The sequence below is a fragment of the Benincasa hispida genome, chromosome 8 (assembly GCF_027475165.1).
Source record: "Benincasa hispida cultivar pf3 chromosome 8, pf3_genome.v1.1, whole genome shotgun sequence".
Taxonomy (NCBI): Eukaryota; Viridiplantae; Streptophyta; class Magnoliopsida; order Cucurbitales; family Cucurbitaceae; genus Benincasa; species Benincasa hispida.
This window is the reverse complement of record NC_143485.1, coordinates 48,242,757-48,264,893: the sequence shown is the minus strand read 5'-3', so window position 1 is coordinate 48,264,893 and position 22,137 is coordinate 48,242,757.

Below are 22,137 nucleotides of genomic sequence, written 5' to 3'. Positions count from 1 at the left end.
AGCCAGATTAAAACACATAATACAAGAGATAGGCGCTCAGGAATGAGCACTATTTGTTATTAACGCATTGCATGCATCCTAGAGATAAGATACGATTTAATGCGGTCACCTTGCTTTCTTGCATTTTGCATCATCGCATAGGACAAGAGCAGAGACTTAGGAATAAGCTCTATGGACACTTTTGCATTCAACACATGCATCCTAGAATTAGGAGCACCGCATTTCCATTGGAAAATGACTTGTCATGTATGGTTGTAGCATGATTGCATGGATTGCATTGACTAGGGTTGCCCTTGCGATCACTCTTAAGTTTTGCAATGAAAACATCTCCGCATTTTATCCATTTTCCCATTCATTTATTTCATGTCAAGGTTTTTCGCATCTCTACCTTTCATGCATATTCTCATTGCGTTGTCTGATAGAAAGGAGTAGGAGTAGGATTAACGTAGCAACATCCCCTTCATTCTTTTATTCAACCGCCGCATGCACAATCACTGCAAACATATAGTAACAAGTCCCTGTGTTCGACCTTGGATTACCCGAGAAACTTGCATTCATGTTATACTTGGCGTGTACGCAAGAAAACTTGTGGCAGGACGCATGGTCATCGCATACATTCGTTAACGCAATTTTCATTCCAACGCATGACCATTAACGCATGACTATCAACGCATATCTTAGGAACATGCATTGCATAACGCATCCAAGGGAAGTTGGTTGTCGAGTAAAATTGACTTCTAATTTCCTGTTATTAGTACTGTACCTCTTCGTTCTTTTTCTTTCTCAGTCTCTGCAGGAAAGGTGGTAACTGCACTCTCACAGTCCTCTTCTCTGTTGGCATAGAGGTGGACGCAACTTCTGGCTCTATTACTTCTCTTTCTCCTTCTTCTTTTTGTATCATTGCAATTCAAGTTCCACCGCAATGGGAGCAATCTGGCTAGGCTTCTTTCTTTCTCCCTCCACAGTTTTTCCACTCCGCAATGTCACGACCTAACATTGCTCTTTACCTGATCCCTCCGGGTTGCGTAGGAGTTCTGTTGAACTCGGCAGAGCCCCTTGCGGTCTGTTCTTTAGCTCACTTGCAATCTAGCTCATCTGTAATTCTAGATTGCGGATGGACGTAGCCTGACTTTGAAGCACAGTTTCATTTTTCTCTATATATTACTTCAACAGGCTCTCCAAGGAAGAGGATTGTGGTGGTTGTGAGCTACTGGCTTGATTGCTCGTTTGACCATTGTTGCATGGGAAGAATCCGGGTGACCCTTCTTTCTACGCCACGGATTGAAAATTCTGCTACTGATTCTTCCATGCAAAATTGGGGTAATTTCTCTAGAAGGGTTGTAGGTATTCGAAAATGGATTATTTTTCATAAAGTAAATAGACTTGGATTTTGTGGGCATTCTTCCATTGCGGGCCCATCACCGCAAGTCGCACATCTTGCGGTGTTTTGACTAATTGCATTTACTTGCTCATTTTACGGTGTTGGGCTGCTGATCACAATTCCCTGAATTAAGTTCATCATTGCGGTCATCTGATTCTATAGTGAAGCAATAGCACCATTACTTGCATCATTATCCTTGATTTTCAGTCTCTGGTCACTCTCTCTCCAAGATATTCTTAGCCTCATCAAACGTTTTGTCAAGCAGACCACCAGCGACTGTCGCATTGGCAGTGGTCTACGAAACAGGATTTAAACAATGATAAAAGATTTCCATCTGAAGGCAGCATGCCCCAACAATGAGTTTCCTTTGTCTAGCATTCTTAGTAGGTGGAAAATATTTCTTCATAAATTTCTCTACGACTTTTTCCCATGAAGTGATCTTTCCCGGCTCGAGGGAATGCGCCCATTTTTTGCCTGATCACACAGAGAAAATGGAAACAAAGTTAGTCGAACTTCCTCGACAGAGATGTTCGGGAACACAAAAGTGTTGCAGATTTCAATAAAGCTTCGGAGGTGGGGGTGCAGGTCCTCGCCATGCCATCCTCCGAATTGTTCTGCAGTTTGGATCATCTGCAGCACCACCGGCTTCATTTCAAATCTGCTTCCATCGAGGGCGGGCCTCATGATTCCTGGAGAGAAATCATAGAGGTTTGGCGATGCATAGTCTCTAATGGGCCTATTGCGATTGTTAGCCAGAAAGATTGGTTAGTCTCTAAAGGTTTGGCCATGACGTTATTTTCGTTTGGTGCTCCATTTCTAGGCTGCTCCGCCATCTCTTCTTTATCTGATTGTTGTTATTGGCGGTCTCTTAATCTCCGTCTGAATGTCCTCTCAATCTTCAGGTTTTAATTCGCCAGAGATTGAGAGTCTGCAAAGAAATTAGAAAAATTACCGTTAGCACACTATTTTGTCGAAGTCCGCAGCAACGACACCAAAAACTTGATGCATTCTTTTATGATGTGGTATTATGGATGAAATGCGATGATGGAATTACATTGAGCACTCCAGTTATCTCAGTGGAATCCAAGTGTAAACCCCACTGAGTTCCTGGTAAGTTCAGGGTCGAACTCAGGGACCTGGGAAAACAGGTTGCGGTGGTAATTTTTAGAAAACTTTGCGATAACCGGTAACTCAAATAGTTGTTTGGTTTTATTGATTGTGATAATGAAAAAAATAAACAAATGCGACGGATTTGAGAAAAGTTTGATTGTGTGATACATGCACTGAGTATGCAGATGAATGGGTTGAGTAGGTTTTTAGCTAGCATTACTTGGGAATGTGTCAGACTATGCGATCATGCTACAACCATGCACAACAAGTCATTTTCCAATCCAAATGCGATGCTCCTAAGTCTAGGACGCATGTGTTGAATGCAAAAGTGTCCATAGAGCTTATTCCTATGTCTCTACTCTTTTCCTATGCGATGATGCAAGATGCATAAAGGCAAGGTGACCACACACAATCATATCCTATCTCTAGGATGCATGCAATGCGTTAATAGCAAACAGTGCTTATTTCTAAGCTCCTATCTCTTGATTATGTGTTCTAATCTAACTCTCTCGAGCCTAGATTCTAATCTGACCTTCCCAAGCCAAGATCCTATCCTTAGACTACCCTCCCAAGTATCTCTAATGGACACCTGAAGCATACATAATACAAGATAATCGCATAGAATGAAGATCCCTAGTTAAGCTAGCTAAGTGCTTCTCAACCCATTCAACAGATTTAGCTACTCGTGCGTAAATAACAGGGAGTGAACAGATATAGAGAAGTAAATTCCATTTCTATAAATGAGTTTGAAAACAAAATAACAATGGAAGATATATGTAGAGAGCCTGGTAGAATTCCCTTACTGCCCAAGGCTTTTACATTGGCAACTCTATTCGGTTCAAAAGATATTCCTGCTTCCGCAAGAGTCGGCCCTATCTCTGATCTTGAAGCTTCTGACACTATCCCAAGCTTACCGGAACGATCGTTCGGCACAACCTCCTTCTCTCGTGTCTGCCTTAAAGTAAAAGAAAATCTAAGAACAAAGCTAAACTATGAACAGAACTTGTGAACTCGTGAGATGATGAGAGGGTGAACTTGTGAACCCCTTTTATGAAGGATGCCTTCGGTATTAGTAAAGCTTTTGGGGTGAAAGGCGGCTTCTCTCTAATGATTGCACAGATGGGATGGCTTTAATTCCCTGATTGATGCGCCGAATATTAGTCACCGAAAAGCTGAATGTACTTGTTATCGTTAGCGGCTATCAACTTAATTCGAATTCGACTGTCATTAGCTTTTTGTCCCATCGTGATTAATTATGCCTTTCACCCAGATGCACCCACCAAGTTGCGCCGGCTCTTTGCGGCAATCCTTCTTGAGTAGATGTTTGCGAACAAAATCACCGCAAAGCCTTGCGGTAATGCTACACTCATCCGCTGATTTCTTATGATCGCTCTTTTTGCCTTGCGTCAACGTATATTCTGCATAAAAATAAAAAAATCAATTGTTTCTATGCGATGAACGCATGCGACCGCAATGTTATGAATTTAATGATTTTTTAACGCAATCTAATATATTTTATCAACGCAAGCCAACATTGTTTAAGAGTTTAGCACTATGATAACGTGCATTTCTACCCATTATCAATTACTTCGACATCTAAGCATTTAATGATCTCTTTGCGCACAACCTCTTTCATATTTGGATTCAATCGTCTTTAGGTTTCCATTGAATTTTGTACTCCTTCTCCAAGGTTGATAGGATTCATGAAAAACACAGGCCTAATGCCTCTAATGTCAATGATGATCTATCCAATTGCTTGCTTATGCCTTCCTAGAATTTGTAGCAATAACTGCTCATTTCGCTCCATTAGTTCCACAGTAATGATCACTAGCAGTGTGTTGTTCTGATCAAGATATGAATACTTTAAATGCGATTGTAGTGGTTTCTGAAGGAACTCTTAATGAAGAGCATCCATGAGTGTGTTTGGATCTTTCCGATTTCATTGTGACCGAAATACAACACATACATTCTAACAAATAGTTATGCAAAATAACACTAATTAACGGCATGCTTTGAAAAATAAAACACAAGGTAAAGAGTTCTCATACCAGTTGAAGACTCTCTTCAAACATCGAACTCAAAGCAACGGAAGAACCTCTACATGAACTTTATTGCCCAGCAAAATAGTCGGCTACGACAGCACGATCATCTACACGAACGGCAGCAACACGAACAAGTAAGAAGTGGTTGACGACACCACCAGTTGGAGCCCTTGGTATTCTCGGAGTGAGTATCCAAAGTGTGGTCTTTGGTGAATTTGGTAGAGGTAGGAGGAAAGACAGATTGTGTAGATGATAAGCAAGTGGGAGAGAAAGAGCTATCGTATACAAAGGATGCTTATCGTTTAGATGAAGCTACACGATCTTGTAGGTTTTACTAAGCGATTGTTTAATAAAAGGTAGACGATCGTTTAGAAAACGCGGCACGCTATGCGATCGTTTAGGAAAGCTAAGCGATCGTTTAGGGAAAGGTGTGCGATCGTTTAGATGCTGATGTGCGAACATTTAGACGATGAGATACTATCGTATAGGCTCTCAAGCTAAGCGATCGTTTACGTTTCTACACCGATTGCGAATTTTCGAACTTTGGCAAAATGAAACCAATTTTCATTCTATTCATCGGTTACCATAACTGAATGCGGCTGCTCCCACTAACGCACGATTAAGGAGAATAATACGTTTAATTATCTCATAATTAACCAATTTAATAATAAATGAATATAATCATATTACATTCTTACCCTATAGTTTGATATCACATATCTATTATAGTAATTTCTCCTCTAATTGATATAAAACATATTTATATCTAATTTCTTGCAAAATAATGTATCTTATATATTTAGCCAATTATATCATATATAATTAACCAGTTCAATTATATCATATATAATCGAACTCCCTCTTGTCAATTTGAACATTTCAAACAGACCCAACACTGATTCTCGACTTTATCCAAGCTACCTAGGGGACCTAATGGACTTGTGGCTCGAAGCTCCAATGATACATGAATAGCTGACTAAACTCTTTAGCCACGAGATCCACCATCTGTTAACTGTCAGGCATTTCACTAAAGACCAACAGCTGAACTCTTCTTACCACAGATATATTTTTGTGTGTATCGCATATAACCAATCATGAGTACGATGACCCTTCATAGATGCTCGTAAGTACAGTTGGGCCAATTTATCGTTTTTCCTCTGTAGTTACATCTCACTTCTTAAGTACCACTGATTCCTCTAATGAACAATACATCATAGTCCAACTATGTGAACACCTCTCGGGCTAAGAGAAAGTGTGTGGCGCCACATCGTTCAAGCCTTGAAATCAGCCCTTAAGTGAGCTATCTATCTACTTGCCTCTGCCTCGGGGAAGGAGTGAATTCCATCTTGTGTAGCTGATTCCCAGATCCCAAATCAGAAGAATCCCCAAAATGGTAGGTTTGAATTGGTGACCTGGCCACTCGCACCCATACAAATTAAAGGACCACTCTTAATGGCAGAAGTTCCCAACTCACTCAGGAATGAGACGTTAACACTTTGTGGTCAGGTCTTATACAAACTCTTTTGTATAGGATGCCCCCACTTGCATGTCCCTTACACGAATGATCAGGATCAAACCATCTGTGACAGGTCAAAACACTTGTGACAATTCCACAAAGCGGGCCGCATCCGTAGCGTTGCCAGGATAAGGTTTCCCTCCTATATCCATATACTATAGACCATTTTATCACTCAAGACATGATCCACTTGTATGTCACCATATACATGCTTAAGTTACATACAGATAACTAGGGATTTTATGTTTATTGGTTTGTGGTAAAGCAAATAAAACATACAACTGAGCAAAATCGAGATGTGAAGTAAATATCATATATTATACAATACAAGCATTCGTACAAACTATTTACAAACTACAGGACACGAGACTTTAGGGCATCAACCCCAACAGTTTCAACTCATGATCAAGTGGTTCAATTATTGATGGCTTTGGGGGCCTTGATACCTCGTGCTCTACTGCTTTGCTAGTTGTTGCTACTACTGCAACAACCTGTTCTATTTTTTCAATTTCTTCAAGAATTTTTTCCTGAACTTCTCTAAGCATTAAATCCTACAAATTAGAAAATACAACATTAATATCGTCAATAAATGAACACTCATCCATATCTCTAGGAAACTTTAATGCATTTAACACATTAAACGTAATTTTTTTATCATTGACTCTTATAAGCACCTCTTCTTTCTGTACCTAAATTAAAGTTCTTCCTATCGCTAAAAATGGTTATCCCAAAATTATCAACGTTGGAACAAACCAAAACGAAGAGTGTAACCATGACCAACAGTCTCTAATAAATGACGCAAAGTTTGACCACTGCATATAGACATATCAAGTTTTTTTGACAAAGAAGAGATAAACATTCTATTTTAAAAACTAGAAAAGCATCTTTGAGTAAAATTTTGTTGTATAGAAGAATAAAGTAGGGCTTTGTTAAGAATTAACAAGGATAGAAGGAAATTGCGTTGTTAAGAAATGTACCTAAGTGTAACATTCGGATCAACCAATCGACGCAACAATATAGGATAGGAATTGAGCATTATTGCCTTAATAGAAGATATGCTTGAGGATAAGCATATATCTAAATTTGGGGGTGTGATAACTTGTAGAAATACAAGTTATTTATGCAGCCTTATTCAGATATTGCGGCCAAAAGAGAGTAAATATGTGTCGATTGTATGAAAATTAGTTCAGAAATACAATAAATATAAATTATCGCAAATACACCCACTAACATCATTAAGATGGTAGAAGAGGATATTTCTACTCTGTTTTGTAGGAAACCAAGTCACCGTTTGTGATCAAGGTTCAACGAGAAACTAAACAATGCATCTCTGTCACATTGCGCCCGCCAATCAACAATGAAGAGATGAGTAACACAATGACGGCGCAATGCGACAATCGATCCCGAGTTGAATGTCAACCGCATGCAGTAATAAAAACAACACTGCATGCGAGCACCCAATCGAAAGATGCAGCTAAGCAACACAAATGTAAAGAATTGTGACACGTGTACAACTAACCATTGTGCAGATTTGATGGTCTGATTGCATAATATAAGGAATATTTATTCCTCTATCTTCAGAATTTCCATAACAATAAGTGGGGTCCACAAGCCAAGAGTCAAAAACTTTCACCTATAAATACCCCCATAGAATTCAGAGAAGATATTCTTGATACGGGTATACTTGATACGAGGGCTAATTAATGCTATATTATTGAGAAAGAGGCTGAGCTGAGTACTGATCGAAAGAAATCTGGGAAGAGAAGAGACAAGGTCGAGAGGTGAGTCTCAGTGCAATTCTGCCAAATCCCCGCCGTGAAGCTCTGTGCTTAGATCCCTGCTATCGGTTGAGCAAGCCTGAGAGGGAAGCTCATCCTTCCACACGATCCATCCACGCCAGTAAGCAAATCTCCATCCAGATCGGCGCCAAGATGTTGGCGCTTATTTGTATTTATTTCTAACTCTATTTCATCAATTGTATTTCATTCTTTTAATCTCTTCATTCACAAATCATGTATCAGATGCTAAATAGTTTTATTGAATGTCTCGATCATTTCCATTTCCACTTCTCGATCTATTTCTATTCCTCCATTAATCATTTTCTCCATGAAGTTTTCTTAATCCCTTGGTAATTAATATGAATTAAACGAGTAACTTAATCTATTATAAAGAGATAAATGCGTTTAGCTAAGGCATGGTAGACGACATCTTCACCTGTGAGAGCAGAAATGAAGATGCCATTCTGATCTGTCCAGAGAAGGTTAGAAGAATGCATTAACTAGAGCAAGTAGTACTTCTAGATATGGAAGCAATCTTGCGTTCATTACGTTCGTCCCTGTTTCACCACAGATATGTGGGAACGCGGCCGATCACCGAGAGGTGTACGTCAAGGGAAAAGCGGAACCGTACCTATATCTTTAACGCAATTAAAGTCCTTGTGATGTTTGTATTAATTATCTTTTCTCTTTCTGCTTCATACATAAGACTTGCCACCGCTTAACACGATCTTTGTAGATTCTTCACAGTCAGTCTCATCCTCAGTATCATGTATCATGAAACCTGTATCTTGTATCATCTTAGCTTAGGTTTATTTTATCACAATTTACTTCTACCGCATTTTTACTTTATCGCATTTTTAAATACCTGTACAAACAACCCCTTTATTAATTTGAAAAACCCCTGGTCACATATATCACAAACATAACGCAATAACCTCAAACAGTCCCTGTGTTCGACCTCGGATCACATCGAGAAACTTGCGGTGAAATTATACTTGGATTCAACGCAAGGAAACTTGTGACAACGCACAACATACTACAAGAACATTCATTAATAATGCATATCTAGAAGTAGTATCGCATATCATTGCATAAAATCTGCGTTACAAGTTTAAGGCATGGACTTGTAGCTTAGATTAAAATTATGTCATCAAGTTTATGACGTCGTTGTCGGGGATTGGTTAACGGTTATTGTTTGAATATGTTTGTGGTATTTTGCAGGACAGATCTCTTTGTACTGGCTGTTAAACGTGAAGAGCAGTCTGACGGCTTAGGAGTGCTGGAGTGACCCAGAAATTCTAAGTGGACCAGAGATCAAGTGTATTATTCGCGCACAAGCACATCAGAGCCAAATTAAGTGGTGAAGAAGCATGGCTAATGATAACAAGGCTCCCGTAGGGAATCAAAGGGAAAATGGGCCAGCCAAGGCTCCATATTTCTTGCTGTTGATTATGACGTCCCAATGAGAGATTATGCGGCGCCGGATTTCTATAACTTCTCACCAGAAATCACAAGAAAAACGGTTGAGGAGAATGTAAGCATTGAAATAAAACCAATTATACTACATATGATTCAGAATATGGGTCAATTTGGAGGATTACAAGGAGAAGACCCACATGCGCATTTGACGAATTTTGTAGACGTGCAGCGCATTCTCCATGCCTGATGTGACTTAAGAAAGACTTAGGTTATATCTTTTCCCGTACACACTGCGGGATGAAGCAAAAAGGTGGGCTCGGTCATTAGAGCCGAATGAGATTAAAGCATAGGAACAGTTAGTTGAAAGGTTCATGAACAGATTCTTCCCTCTAGCCATCAACACAAGGAGACGGAGGGATGTGCTGAATTTTGGGCAAAAGGGTTATGAAACCTTGAGCACTGCATGGGTGCGATTTCGACAGTTAGTGAAGAGTTGTCCGCATATCGGGATTCCCGATAGTATTCTGATGGAAACCTTTTACAATGGCTTAGACCAATCAATGCAAGCAGTTGTCGATGCCTCTGCAGAAGGAGGATTAATGAACATATCATATATGGAAGCAAAGAATATCTTGGATCGCGTCTCGCGATATTCTGATGAATGGATTGATACCGGACTTGAGGTAAAAGGTCTAAAGCAAGAAAGAGTAGAAAGTGTCGATGTGTCAACTGATACAATGAGCACACTGGTCGATCAAATGACCACAATGACCTCACTCCTCCAGACGGTGGCTAACCACTAGATAACTCTCTTTCAAGGATCAGCGCAAGTTAATGCGTTGACTCATGTGACCGCAATTGGAGAGGGTCATCCAGTAGAAGTCTGCCCATGGAATCCACAACCCATATATTCTGTCTACGATGAATCATTTGGCAACATTTACAACCCTAGTTGGTGGGATCACCCAACTTCAAGTTAGGACGAGAATTACAACCAGGGGGGCCATAGTTTCTATCAGAACAGTTATCAAGAGGATAGAGGCAACCCTCCAGTCTTTATTACTCCAGACTGTAACCCAAGTAATTGTCAAGGTATAGCACCTTGTGACCAACCGTTCTTATATGATACCTCTTGCAGCACCTCGTCTCTAGAGACATCGTTAAAACATTACATTGAAAAGAGCGAGGCAATGAGACAATCGCAAGCTAACTCCCTTAAAGAACTAAAAGAGCAGATAGATCAGCTTACAAGGGAATTGAAGAAGAAAGCACCTGATACGCGGCACAGCAACTCAGGAGCATCGGGGCAGCGAGGTAAAGAATAATGTCACGCAGTGACATTGAGAAGTGGCAAAACAGCAGCCCTTATGACATCGGTACCAAATGCTACAACAACACTAGTAGATTTGACTGTCGATGATGACTAATCAACAATAGTGGAAAAAGTACCAGTACAGACATAAGTTCACCTACAAAAGATGAAGCTCCTCAAGAATTGAATTCTCAATCAACGCAACCTCCAGATAATGAAACACAGCAAGAACAGAACCTCAACAAACAGCCAACACAACAAGAAGTAAGGCGGGATCCTCCACCTTTCCCGTTCAGGCTGAAGAAGAAAGACGATAGTAAGTAATTTAAGATGTTCTTGGACATTCTCCGACAGCTACACATTAACATTCCCTTAATAGAAGCACTAGAGCAGATGTCGAGTTATGTAAAATTTCTCAAGGATATCCTTGCCAATAAAAGAAAGATCGAGAAAAATGAAACAGTTGCGTTAACATTTGAATGCAGCGCACTGTTTCAAAACAATATCCCCACTAAAATAAAGGACCCTAGGAGTTTTACATTGCCCTGCACGATAGAAGGGAAGATGGTCGGGAAGGCGTTATGCGATTTAAGGGCAAGCATAAATCTAATGCCCTTGTCGATTTTTAAGAAGCTGGATATCGACAACGCAAGACCAACCACGATCACATTACAGTTGGACGATAGATCAATAAAGCATCTTGAAGGCAAGATAGAGGATGTACTCGTGCAAGTGGACAAGTTTATCTTTCCGATAGATTTTGTCATATTGGATTACGAAGCTAACAGAGAAGTCCCTATCATCTTGAGTCGCCCATTTCTTGCAACAGGGTGAGCACTGATCGATGTGCAAAAAGGGGAATTGACCATCAGGGTTGACGATCAGGAAGTAAAATTCAACATCATGCAGAGGAAGAAGATCTTGAAATCGGCAAGAACCCCTGAAGGAGCTAGAGGAAGAAGATCTTGAAATCGGCACAATATTGGAGGACGACTGCGCCGCAATTCATACTGAATCAAATTTTGAACCGCTCAAGATATCTGAACGGAGATCACAACGAATTAACCCATCTTTGGAAGAACCACCTGTGCTAGAGTTAAAGTCGTTTCCCGTGCACCTTAAGTATGCTTACTTAGGAAGTAACAACACGTTACCGGTTATCATTTCCGCAACGATGACTAAGGAGAAAGAAGATGCGCTCATACAGATCCTAAGAAATAATGCAAAGGCCTTAGGATGGACCTTGGCGGACATTCGAGGAATCAGTCCCTCGTATTGTATGCACAAGATTCATCTGGAAGAAGGAAAAACAGGATCGGTAGAAAGGCAACGCCGCTTGAACCCGGCTATGAGGGAGGTCATAAAGAAGGAAATAGTGAAGTGGTGGACGGAGGAGTCATCTACCCGATATCTGATAGCAGCTGGGTGAGCCCAGTGCAGTGTGTTCCAAAGAAAGAGAGGATGACAGTTGTCACTGATGACAAGAATGAATTAATTCCCACAAGAACGACTACGGGGTGGAGAATTTGCATGGATTATCGCAAGTTAAACTTGGCCACTAAAAAGTACCACTTTCCACTCCCATTCATTGATCAGATGCTAGATAGACTTGCGGGGAATGAATTTTTCTATTTTCTTGACGGCTATTCAGGGTACAATCAAATCTCAATTGCACCGGAAGATCAAGATAAGACAACATTCACGTACCCATTTGGTACGTTTGCATTCCGACGCTTGCTATTTGGACTCTGCAATGCGGCAAGCACTTTCCAACGATGCATGATGGCAATATTCTCAGATTACTTGGAGGATTCAGTTGAGGTATTCATGGATGATTTTTCAGTCTTCGGCAATAATTACGACTCCTGTTTATCTAACATTGAGAAGGTCTTAAAGAGATGCGTGGCAACAAATCTTGTTTTGAACTGGGAAAAATGCCACTTTATGGTGGAAGAAGGAATAGTTCTGGGTCACAAAATCTCTAAAGCAGGATTGGAAGTTGATCAGGCAAAAATTGACACAATTTCCAAGTTACCCCTTCCTGTGAACGTGAAAACACTTAGGAGCTTTATGGGACACATTGGGTTTTATAGAAGATTTATTCGCAACTTCTCCCATATCGCAAGGCCCCTAAATATGCTCCTTGAAGCTGACCGAGAATATAATTTTGATGATGCGTGCACCAAAGCATTCAACACATTAAAAGATGCGCTCATCACCGCACCTATTCTGGTGGCGTCGGACTGGACGCAACCATTTGCGTTGATGTGCGACGCTAGCGGATATGCTGTGGGTGCAGTATTAAGTCAGCACAAGGACAAGGTATTGCATCCTATTTATTATGCGAGTAAAACATTGAATGATGAGCAGGAGAACTATACAACCATAAAGAAGGAAATGCTCGTAATGGTATTTGCACTGGAAAAATTTCGACAATACTTAATCGAAAAAAACGTTGTGGTGTATACGGATCACTCTGCAATCAAGTATTTGATGACAAAGAAGGATGCAAAACCAAGGCTTGTACGGTGGGTGTTGCTACTTCAAGAGTTTGACCTAGAGATCAAAGACCGAAAGGGCACTGAGAACCAAGTCGCGGATCATTTTTCAAGATTGGAGAATTGCGAGGTTCAAGGTAAAGAAAAAGATATTGAAGAAAGATTCCCCGATGAGTTGCTGATGTCAATAGGCATTAATATTCCCTGGTATGCGGACATTGTGAATTTCATTGTTTGTGGTCAAATACCAAATGACTATACTTACCAGTAGAAGAAGAAGCTAAGACTTAATGTCAAATTTTATTTCTAGGACGACCCATTCTTATATCGACTTGGTCCTGATCATATATTACGTCGATGCATTCCTGAGCACGAAGTCAAGCACATTCTGGAGATGTGTCATGAGTCCCCTTACGGAGGACACTTTGGGGGGCAGCGGACTGCCATAAAGGTTCTACAGTGTGGCTATTTCTGGCCAACACTGTTCAAGGATGCCTAAGCCCACGTTGTGCAATGCCACAGATGTCAGAGAATGGGGAATATGTCAAAGAGAAATGAAATGTAATTGACATTAATCTTAGAAGTGGAATTATTTGATGTTTGGGGAATTGACTTCATGGGCCTGTTTCCACCATTAGAAGGTCATCACTATATCCTGGTCGCAGTTGATTATGTATCAAAATGGGTTGAGGCTATCGCATGTGCCAAGAATGATGCGGCCAGAGTGGCAAAGTTTCTTAAGAAAAATCTTTTTGCTCGATATGGGACGCCACAGGCCTTAATCAGCGATGAGGGCTCTCACTTTATCAATCGCATAATTGCCAACTTGTTGACTAAATTTAACGTCAGCCATCGAGTTGCGACTGCTTATCACCCGCAGACTAATGGGCAGGCAGAGATTTCTAACCGAGAGATCAAAACTATCTTGGAGATGGTAGTCAATACCTCCAGGAAGGATTGGTCACCCAAGCTTGAGGAAGCACAGTGGGCATACACGACTGCCTATAAAACACCAATTGGTAGGTCCCCGTATGCCCTAGTCTTTGGAAAGGCTTGTCATCTGCCACTCGAGTTGGAACATAAGGCAATGTGCGCATGCAAGAAGCTAAAGTTTGATTTAGAAAGTGTGGGGAAAGTTCAAAAGCTACAATTGAATCAGTTGGTCGAATGGTGAAGGGATGCCTATGAAAATGCCAAGATCTATAAGGAGAACACCAAGAAGTGTCATGATGACCGCATAAATGACCGGACATTCACCGAAGGTCAACAAGTATTATTATTTAACGCTCGTTTGCGATTTTTCCCATGAAAATTGAAGTCTCGCTGGTCTGGGCCATTCTGAATCAAGACTATCTTTCCTCACGACGCAGTGGAACTAACAACTTTAGACGGGAACAACGCGTTCAAAGTCAATGGTCAACGAATTAAGCCTTACTACGAAGGCGACTTCGAGCGACGCATGGACACCATTGACTTGGGCAAGCAGGATTAAACCGCTTGTGGGGGAAGCGATTACGGTAATTCTGAGAACTTCTTTCAATTAGCATCCCTATCTATGTTTACTTGCTTTCTTTACAGTTTTCTTTTACTACTTTCTAAATCACGTTATTTACTGCTTTTTAGAAGTAGCATTTAATGCTTTCTGTAATTTTGTTCAATTTAATTTTTCATGTCATGTTTAATTCCTTTAATTTGTATACATTAGTGGCGTCGTTCTTTAATTTTGTGAATGATTGGATGAAACATTAGACACCGCAAAGTCTTTTCGACTTGCGTTTTTTATGACTTAAAAAGAAAAATTAAAAATTGGTATGTAACGTGATGATGGGTGCATTGTGTGTTAACAAAAGCCATCTTGAGTCCATTACACCTAAATGCATTGCGTTGAGGGGTGTGTTGCGCACGTATGTGTTCTTTTCCTGTCCTTAGCAAAATGCACTATGTTGAGGTAGTGTTGCGCTGGTAGCAATACTGTGCGCCCGATCCTCCAGAAATGCGTTGAATTAAGGGGTGTGTTGCGGGAGTGCATGCGTTGTTGCCCGTCCTCTGCAAAAATGTATTTGCGTTAATAGAAGTGCGGTGTTAATTTTTAGCATGAACCCATCTGAATCAAATTAAAAAAGATAACATCTCTATTCTTTGATTCTTTGAACAGGCAACAATTTTGTATTGCGTTAATTTTTAATTATTTGTATACCGTGTTAATATTCAATACAAATGAGTACAGATTCACTCCTTTTGCCTATACCTTTTTCTTTATCATTCTTTGACAATATTTGCGATATTCTAATCTTTTATTTTTGCGTTCTTCATTGTGTTGCTGTGATGTAATATATGTTTATACTTAGAAACATTTCCCGTACTTTGTAAATTCTGACTAACACTTAGTTAATTCTTAGTTTAGTAGTACTTTACCTTTTATCTTTCAAAGTTCTACTCAAACCTTCTTTTTGAAATTTTTATTCTAAGTGTTTGTCTAGTCTATCCAAACAACGCAATGAGACCTTGCTCTTCTTTAAATTTGGAGGTAGGGAAGGTCTGGGCATATAAGATCAAGAATATGCGATCTTCAAGAAAATGCGTTCATATTTCAATATATATATATATATATATATATATATAAGCGCAAGGGAAAACCTCAAAAATAATCTCAACTGATAAGAGTTCAGTTGTGAAAGGAGCTTGCTCGTAATTGGATGTTCGTATGACACCCGTAGGAGCAAGCCAAAACGAAGGTGGGTTTCCAAGAACAACACAATATGAAAAGAAAAAAAAAGAAAAAATAAAATAATAAAAGAATGCAAGGGACAATTCCTCTGCATATCATGAGTTAAAGTTGAAATTAGCACACTACCGTAGTTGGATGTTCGCATGACACCCGTGGAAACAAACCAAAACGAAGAGTGTAACCATGACCAACAGTCTCTAATAAATGACACAAAGTTTGACCAACACATATAGACATATCAAGTTGTTTTGACAAAGAAGAGATAAACATTCTATTTTAAAAACTAAAAAAACATCTTTGAGCAGAATTTTGCTATATAGAAGAATAAAGTAGGGCTTTCTTAAGAATTATCAAGGATAGAAGGAAATTGCGTTGTTAAGAAATGTGCCTAAGTGTAACATTCAGAGCAACCAATCGACGCAACAATATAGGATAGGAATTGAGCATTATTGCCTTAGTAGAAGATATGCTTGAGAACAAGTATATATCTAAATTTGGGGGTGTGATAACTTGTAGAAATACAAGTTATTTATGCTGCCTTATTCAGATATTGCGGCCAAAAGAGAGTAAATATGCGTCGATTGTATGAAAATTAGCTCAGAAATATAATAAATATAAATTATCGTAAATACACCCACTAGCATCATTAAGATGGTAGAAGATGATATTTCTACTTTGTTTTGCAGGAAACCAAGTCACCACTTGCGATCAAGGCTGAAACAGAACAACTCATCTCTGTCACATTGTGCCCGCCAATCAACAATGAAGAGATGATTAATGCAATGACGGCACAATCCGACAGTCGATCCCGAGCTAAATGTCAACCGCATGTGGTAATAAAAACAACACCGCATGCGAGCACCCGATCGAAAGATGCAGTTGAGCAACGCAAAAGCGGAGGATTGTGACATGTGTACAACTAACCGTTGTGCAGATTTGACGGTCTGATTGCATAACAGAAGGAATATTTATTCCTCCATCTTCGGAATTTCCATAACAATAAGTGGGGTCCACAAGCCAAGAGTTAAAGCTTTTCACCTATAAATACCCCTATAGAATTCAAAGAAGATATACTTGATACGGGTATACTTAATACGAGGGCTAATTAATGCTAGATTATTGAGAGAGAGGCTGAGCTGAGTACTGATCGGAAGAAATCTGGGAAGAGAAGAGACAAGACCAAGAGGTGAGTCTCAGTGCGATTCTACCAAATCCCTACCGTGAAGTTCTGTGCTTAGATCCCTGCTATCGAATGAGCAAGCCTGAGAAGGAAGCTCATCTTTCCGCACGATCCATCCACGCCAGTAAGCAAATCTCCATCCAGATCGGCGCCAAGATGTTGGCGCTTATTTGTATTTGTTTCTAACTCTATTTCATCAATTGTATTTCATTCTCTTAATCTCTTCATTCACAAATCAAATAGTTTTATTGAATGTCTCGATCATTTTCATTTCCACTTCTCGGTCTATTTTCGTTCCTCCATTAATTATTTTCTCCATGAAGTTTTCTTAATCCCTTGGTAATTAATATGAATTAAATGAGTAACTTAATCTGTGATAAAGAGATAAATGTGTTTAGCTAAGGCATGCTAGACAGCATCTTTACCTATGAGAGCATAAATGAAGATGCCATTCTGATCTGTCGAGAGAAGGTTAGAAGAATGCATTAACTAGAGCAAGTAGTACTTCCAGAGATGGAAGAAACCTTGCGTTCATTACGTTTGTCCCTGTTTCACCACAGAGATGTGGGAACGCGGCCGATCACTGAGAGGTGTACGCCAAAGGAAAAGCAGAACCGTACCTATATCTTTAACGCAATGAAGGACCTTGCGATGTTTGTATTAATTATCTTTTCTCTTTCTGCTTCACACATAAGACTTGCCACCACATAACACGATCTATGTAGATTCTTCACAGTCAGTCTCACCCTCAGTATCTTGTATCATGAAACCTGTATCTTGTACCATCTTAGCTTAGGTTTATTTTATCGCAATTTACTTCTACCGCAATTTACTTTATTGCCGCATTTTTATTGCTTAATTTTACTTTCATCGCAATTTACTTTATCGCATTTTTAAATACCTGTACAAACAACCCCTTTATTAATTTGAAAAACCCCTAGTCGCATATATCACAAACATAATGCAATAACCTCAAAAACAGTCCTTGTGTTCGACATCGGATCACACTGAGAAACTTGCGGTGAAATTATACTTAGTTTCAACGCAAGGAAATTTGTGACAATGCACAACATACTACAAGAACATTCATTAATAACGCATATCTAGAAGTAGTATCGTCTATCATTGCATAAAATTTGCATTACAAGTTTATGGCATGGACTTGTAGCTTAGATTAAAATTATGTCATCATGTACCTATTTCAAAATGTCCAAGAATTTATTAAATTTTGTATCCTGGTTTGCCTTCTGCAATCTCTAGGGGAAGGGTATCGACGATTTGTACAACGACACTGTATTTTTTTCCTTTACGACTATTGACGTCTCGCGTTCATCTTTTTTTCTGTCTTTTTCATATATCTTCTTCTTTTCTGTAGCTATTGGAGTCATTTCTTCCTTAAACTTGATAATTGTTGATCATTTATCTTGGCTTTGTTTTTGTTCACCAGGCATATTTGGTCTTTCATATTCAAGTCTCCTTCTGAGTGTGACAGTCTTACAATGCTCCTTTCCATTTGATTTTGCTGCCTTTGTGCTATTTGGCAGAGTCCCTGGAGGTCTACTTTGTATCTCTTTAGCTAACTGCCCGACTTGCATCTCCAAGTTATGAAGAACAACATCAATTCTTACCATATACTCTTTCAGTAAATCTGCCATTGCACGGATTTTCTCAAGAGGAGGTGCTGCCAACTGGACTCACGGATATTGTTCCAATGCTTGTAGGAATCCTGGTGGAGTCATCCTTGCCTATTGTTGAGATGTAATTGCACCGTTGTTAGACTTTGCCCATGCAAAATTCATGTGTGATCTCCATCTTGGTTGTGAGTATTGGAATAAGGATCCCAATGCTCTTGCACCTTCTAATAACCTACATAACACACCAATTGGGAGTTATATATACATTCACTAGATAAATTATTAGCATTACAAAATTCACAAGTTTGAGTTTGAGGTTCAGCTTGGACAATTGTCACTTTTTATGGTCCCATCATAAAATAACTCATGACGTTTGGGTCTAATTATTATAAATTATATTGTGATGCTTGGCCTAAATATTGGTTTGCCCATAATCTCTGATTGTTAGATTTAGATTTAAGAGAGAATTAGAATGTTGGGTTTTATATCCTAAAACTTGTGGTTTGTAAACAATAAACTTATTCTGTAAATCGATAAAGTTATTATTGAATATATGAATTGCTTATTTCACTTTAGAAATAAATCCAATAAACTAAAAGATCCATGACTATTACATGAGTACTTGAACTTTATGTGGAGATATAAGAGTGGATCAGGTTCGAGTAAATAGTCAAAATGATCTATAGCATACAAATAAGGATAGGTGCCTTATTCTGGTAACACTATTGGATGTGGCTCAGTCTATAGTTGTTACAATTTGTTATAAAGTGTTACAAACGAAGCGATCTTGATTCGTTCATGTATTTACATGAATAGCGGAGGCGTCCTATGCAATTAGTTTGCATAAGATCGTTCCAAGAATTAAGTCACTCTTACTTTATAACGTTGTTTACTTTATAACGCTATTTATTTTATAACACAATTTAAGACTGATAATTTCAAGGCGATGACCTATGTAATTTGACCTTAATCCTGAGCTAACTATGAACTCTTGTTTACTCAGGATTATCCTTAGATTTGCATGGGTGAGCGTTGACTCAACAACGTCGGCTCAATAAGCCTCCCGTTTCAAGGGTAAGACTGGGTAGATAGTTGGGGACATAGGTTGCAAGACGGAATTCACTCCTACTCGCTTTTAGGATAGTAGAGAGGTTATTCCCTTAAGTGCTAACTCCGGGTCTTGAACAAGGTGCCCCACCCTCTCATTGACCTGAGAGAGGCTTGGTTTAATGATTAGATCACAAACCAATTGTTCATTAGAGAATCAACGGGACTTAAGGAGCAAGATGTAATCTTGGGGGTAAAACAGCTTTTGACCCAGCCGTTATTACGAACAACCTATGAAGGGTTAACTTACTAATCATGGTTATATCAAGTGAACATAATATATCTACAGTGAGGGGAATGCAACTACTGGGCTTTAATGGAGTGACCCGGTAGTTAACGAATGGTGGTTAATTAAGTTAAAGAGTTTAACCGGTTAATCGCATATCGTTGGAGCCCATGATTTATAGGTCCATGAGGTCACCCTACTAGCTCATATCGGACTAAACCTTAAAGCAATGTGACAAACGAATTTGAAGTGTTCAAATTCGATTTTTTTGGAGCAAAGCGTTAAATATATACGATATATTTAACCTAATATTTAATTGTGAATTAAACATAAAGAGAGAGAAAATATGAGATATTTAAATAAGATTTAAATATCAAGATTATGAATAGTGATTCATATTGATTGGGATTTTTGTTGGATTTGATATTAAATTGAATTAATTAAATTGTTTAATTAATTATTTAATATTAATTTAATTTTAAAATTGATTATTAGAATTAATTTTGAAATTAAATGAAATTGGTCAAAATTGCATTAAAAGTCAAATTGTTGACTAGGTAAAAAATGGAATAGAAGTCAAATTGTTGACATTTGACTTTTGAAAGTCAAAAGGTCAAATTTGTTGACTTTGGACTTTGAGAGTCAAATTTTGACCAAGCTAGTGGAAAGATCCAACATTTGTGAGTGGGAAATGCCAACTTTTGCATGGCTAAGTGTTGTCTTCATTCGAAGACACTTGTCCCACTAAATCCCACTTTGAGTTAGTAGATTTTTTAATGTCATATTCTCATTAAACTCAAAGCTACATGTGTTTGCATGTAATGGTCTTTAAAAAGGGAGTGTTTAATGAATTTTAAAACTCTTGGCCTTAGTTGAAATTGATGAGATTATGTGATAATCTCATCCCTTTTTGCTCTAAAAGTTTTAACCTCTTTCTTCTCCAAATTAGTCACTCACTGGATCCCCCATCTCATTCTAAGTCTTGAGAATAGTCAGGAAGACTCTCGTGGTGGTCTACAAACCGTTCGTGAGGAGATTGGAGCTAATTTGGAGAAGAATCATAGTCTACAAAGGTTGTATACTTTTCCCCTTTTGCTTGTTATTTTTTTGCATGCTTATCTTTATAATTAACCTAATTAGAGTACTTAAGATCCGTTTTCTTTCGCTGTGCAGTGTTCGTTCTATCAAGGAAATGTTGGAAAACTACAACTGAAAAGAACTTGGAATCAATCCTCAAGTTCCAAGTCTTTCCCTAGGATGATTCCCCTTTTTTCAAGGTGAAATCATTCTTCGATACATACTTTCGTGGGAAGAGGTATCCTAGAGTTGCTACATCTCAGAGGAACTTTCAGTCTTGAGACTATTGGCTTGAAACGCTGAGAAAATACACAAGAGGTTGTTGTAAAGTGATAGAGTTGTTTGTGAAATGAAGGGTTTCCATCCCTTTTATAGGCACCAAAGTAGTTTGAGAGGGCCTAAATTCAAGCTCTGAACGATCCCAGGCGAAATCGGGGCTACCCAACTGGGTTAAAACGTAAAAACTGCACCTGCTTTTGATTGGATCAAATTCTGGAAATTAGGGCTCATTAATGCAAGCGCATCATTATACTACTGTGGGCGCATCAGATAGAAAATCTATAGAAACAACCTATAACTTGCCAAAATTCACCAGATCAGTGCCAATTTATCAAATAACAACATTTAAGCACAAATCCATTTTTCAAAGTAAAAGGTTACAAATAAATGCTAAAAAGCATGCATTTCATGGCATGAATCAGCGATGAAGTCTAAATCGATGTCACTAAAAGTTTCTGTAACATGTTAACCCGCATCACAGAAAGTTCATAGTTTTTAGTAACATACTATTGCGACACTAAAAGATTTGTTTTTAAAAAAAAATGAGATATAGTTTAAAAAAAAAAAAAAAAGTAAAAACATCTATATTTTCGTTTTTACCTCTTTCTCATTTTTAGTGTTTTCATTTCCCTCCTTTTCTCCCTTTCCTCCCACTCCCTTCCTTTTTATTAAAAAAAGAAAGGGCTAGTTGCATAAATAGAATTTAAGCCCAAAATAATAGAATATGTAGTACAAGGATAAAATAATTGCATATATAGATCAAAAAAATGGTAAAAGACTAAAAAATCCATGCCTAGCCACCATTTTTTTTCTCTTCTTCCTGGTTTTCTCAAATTAAAAGCTATCACTG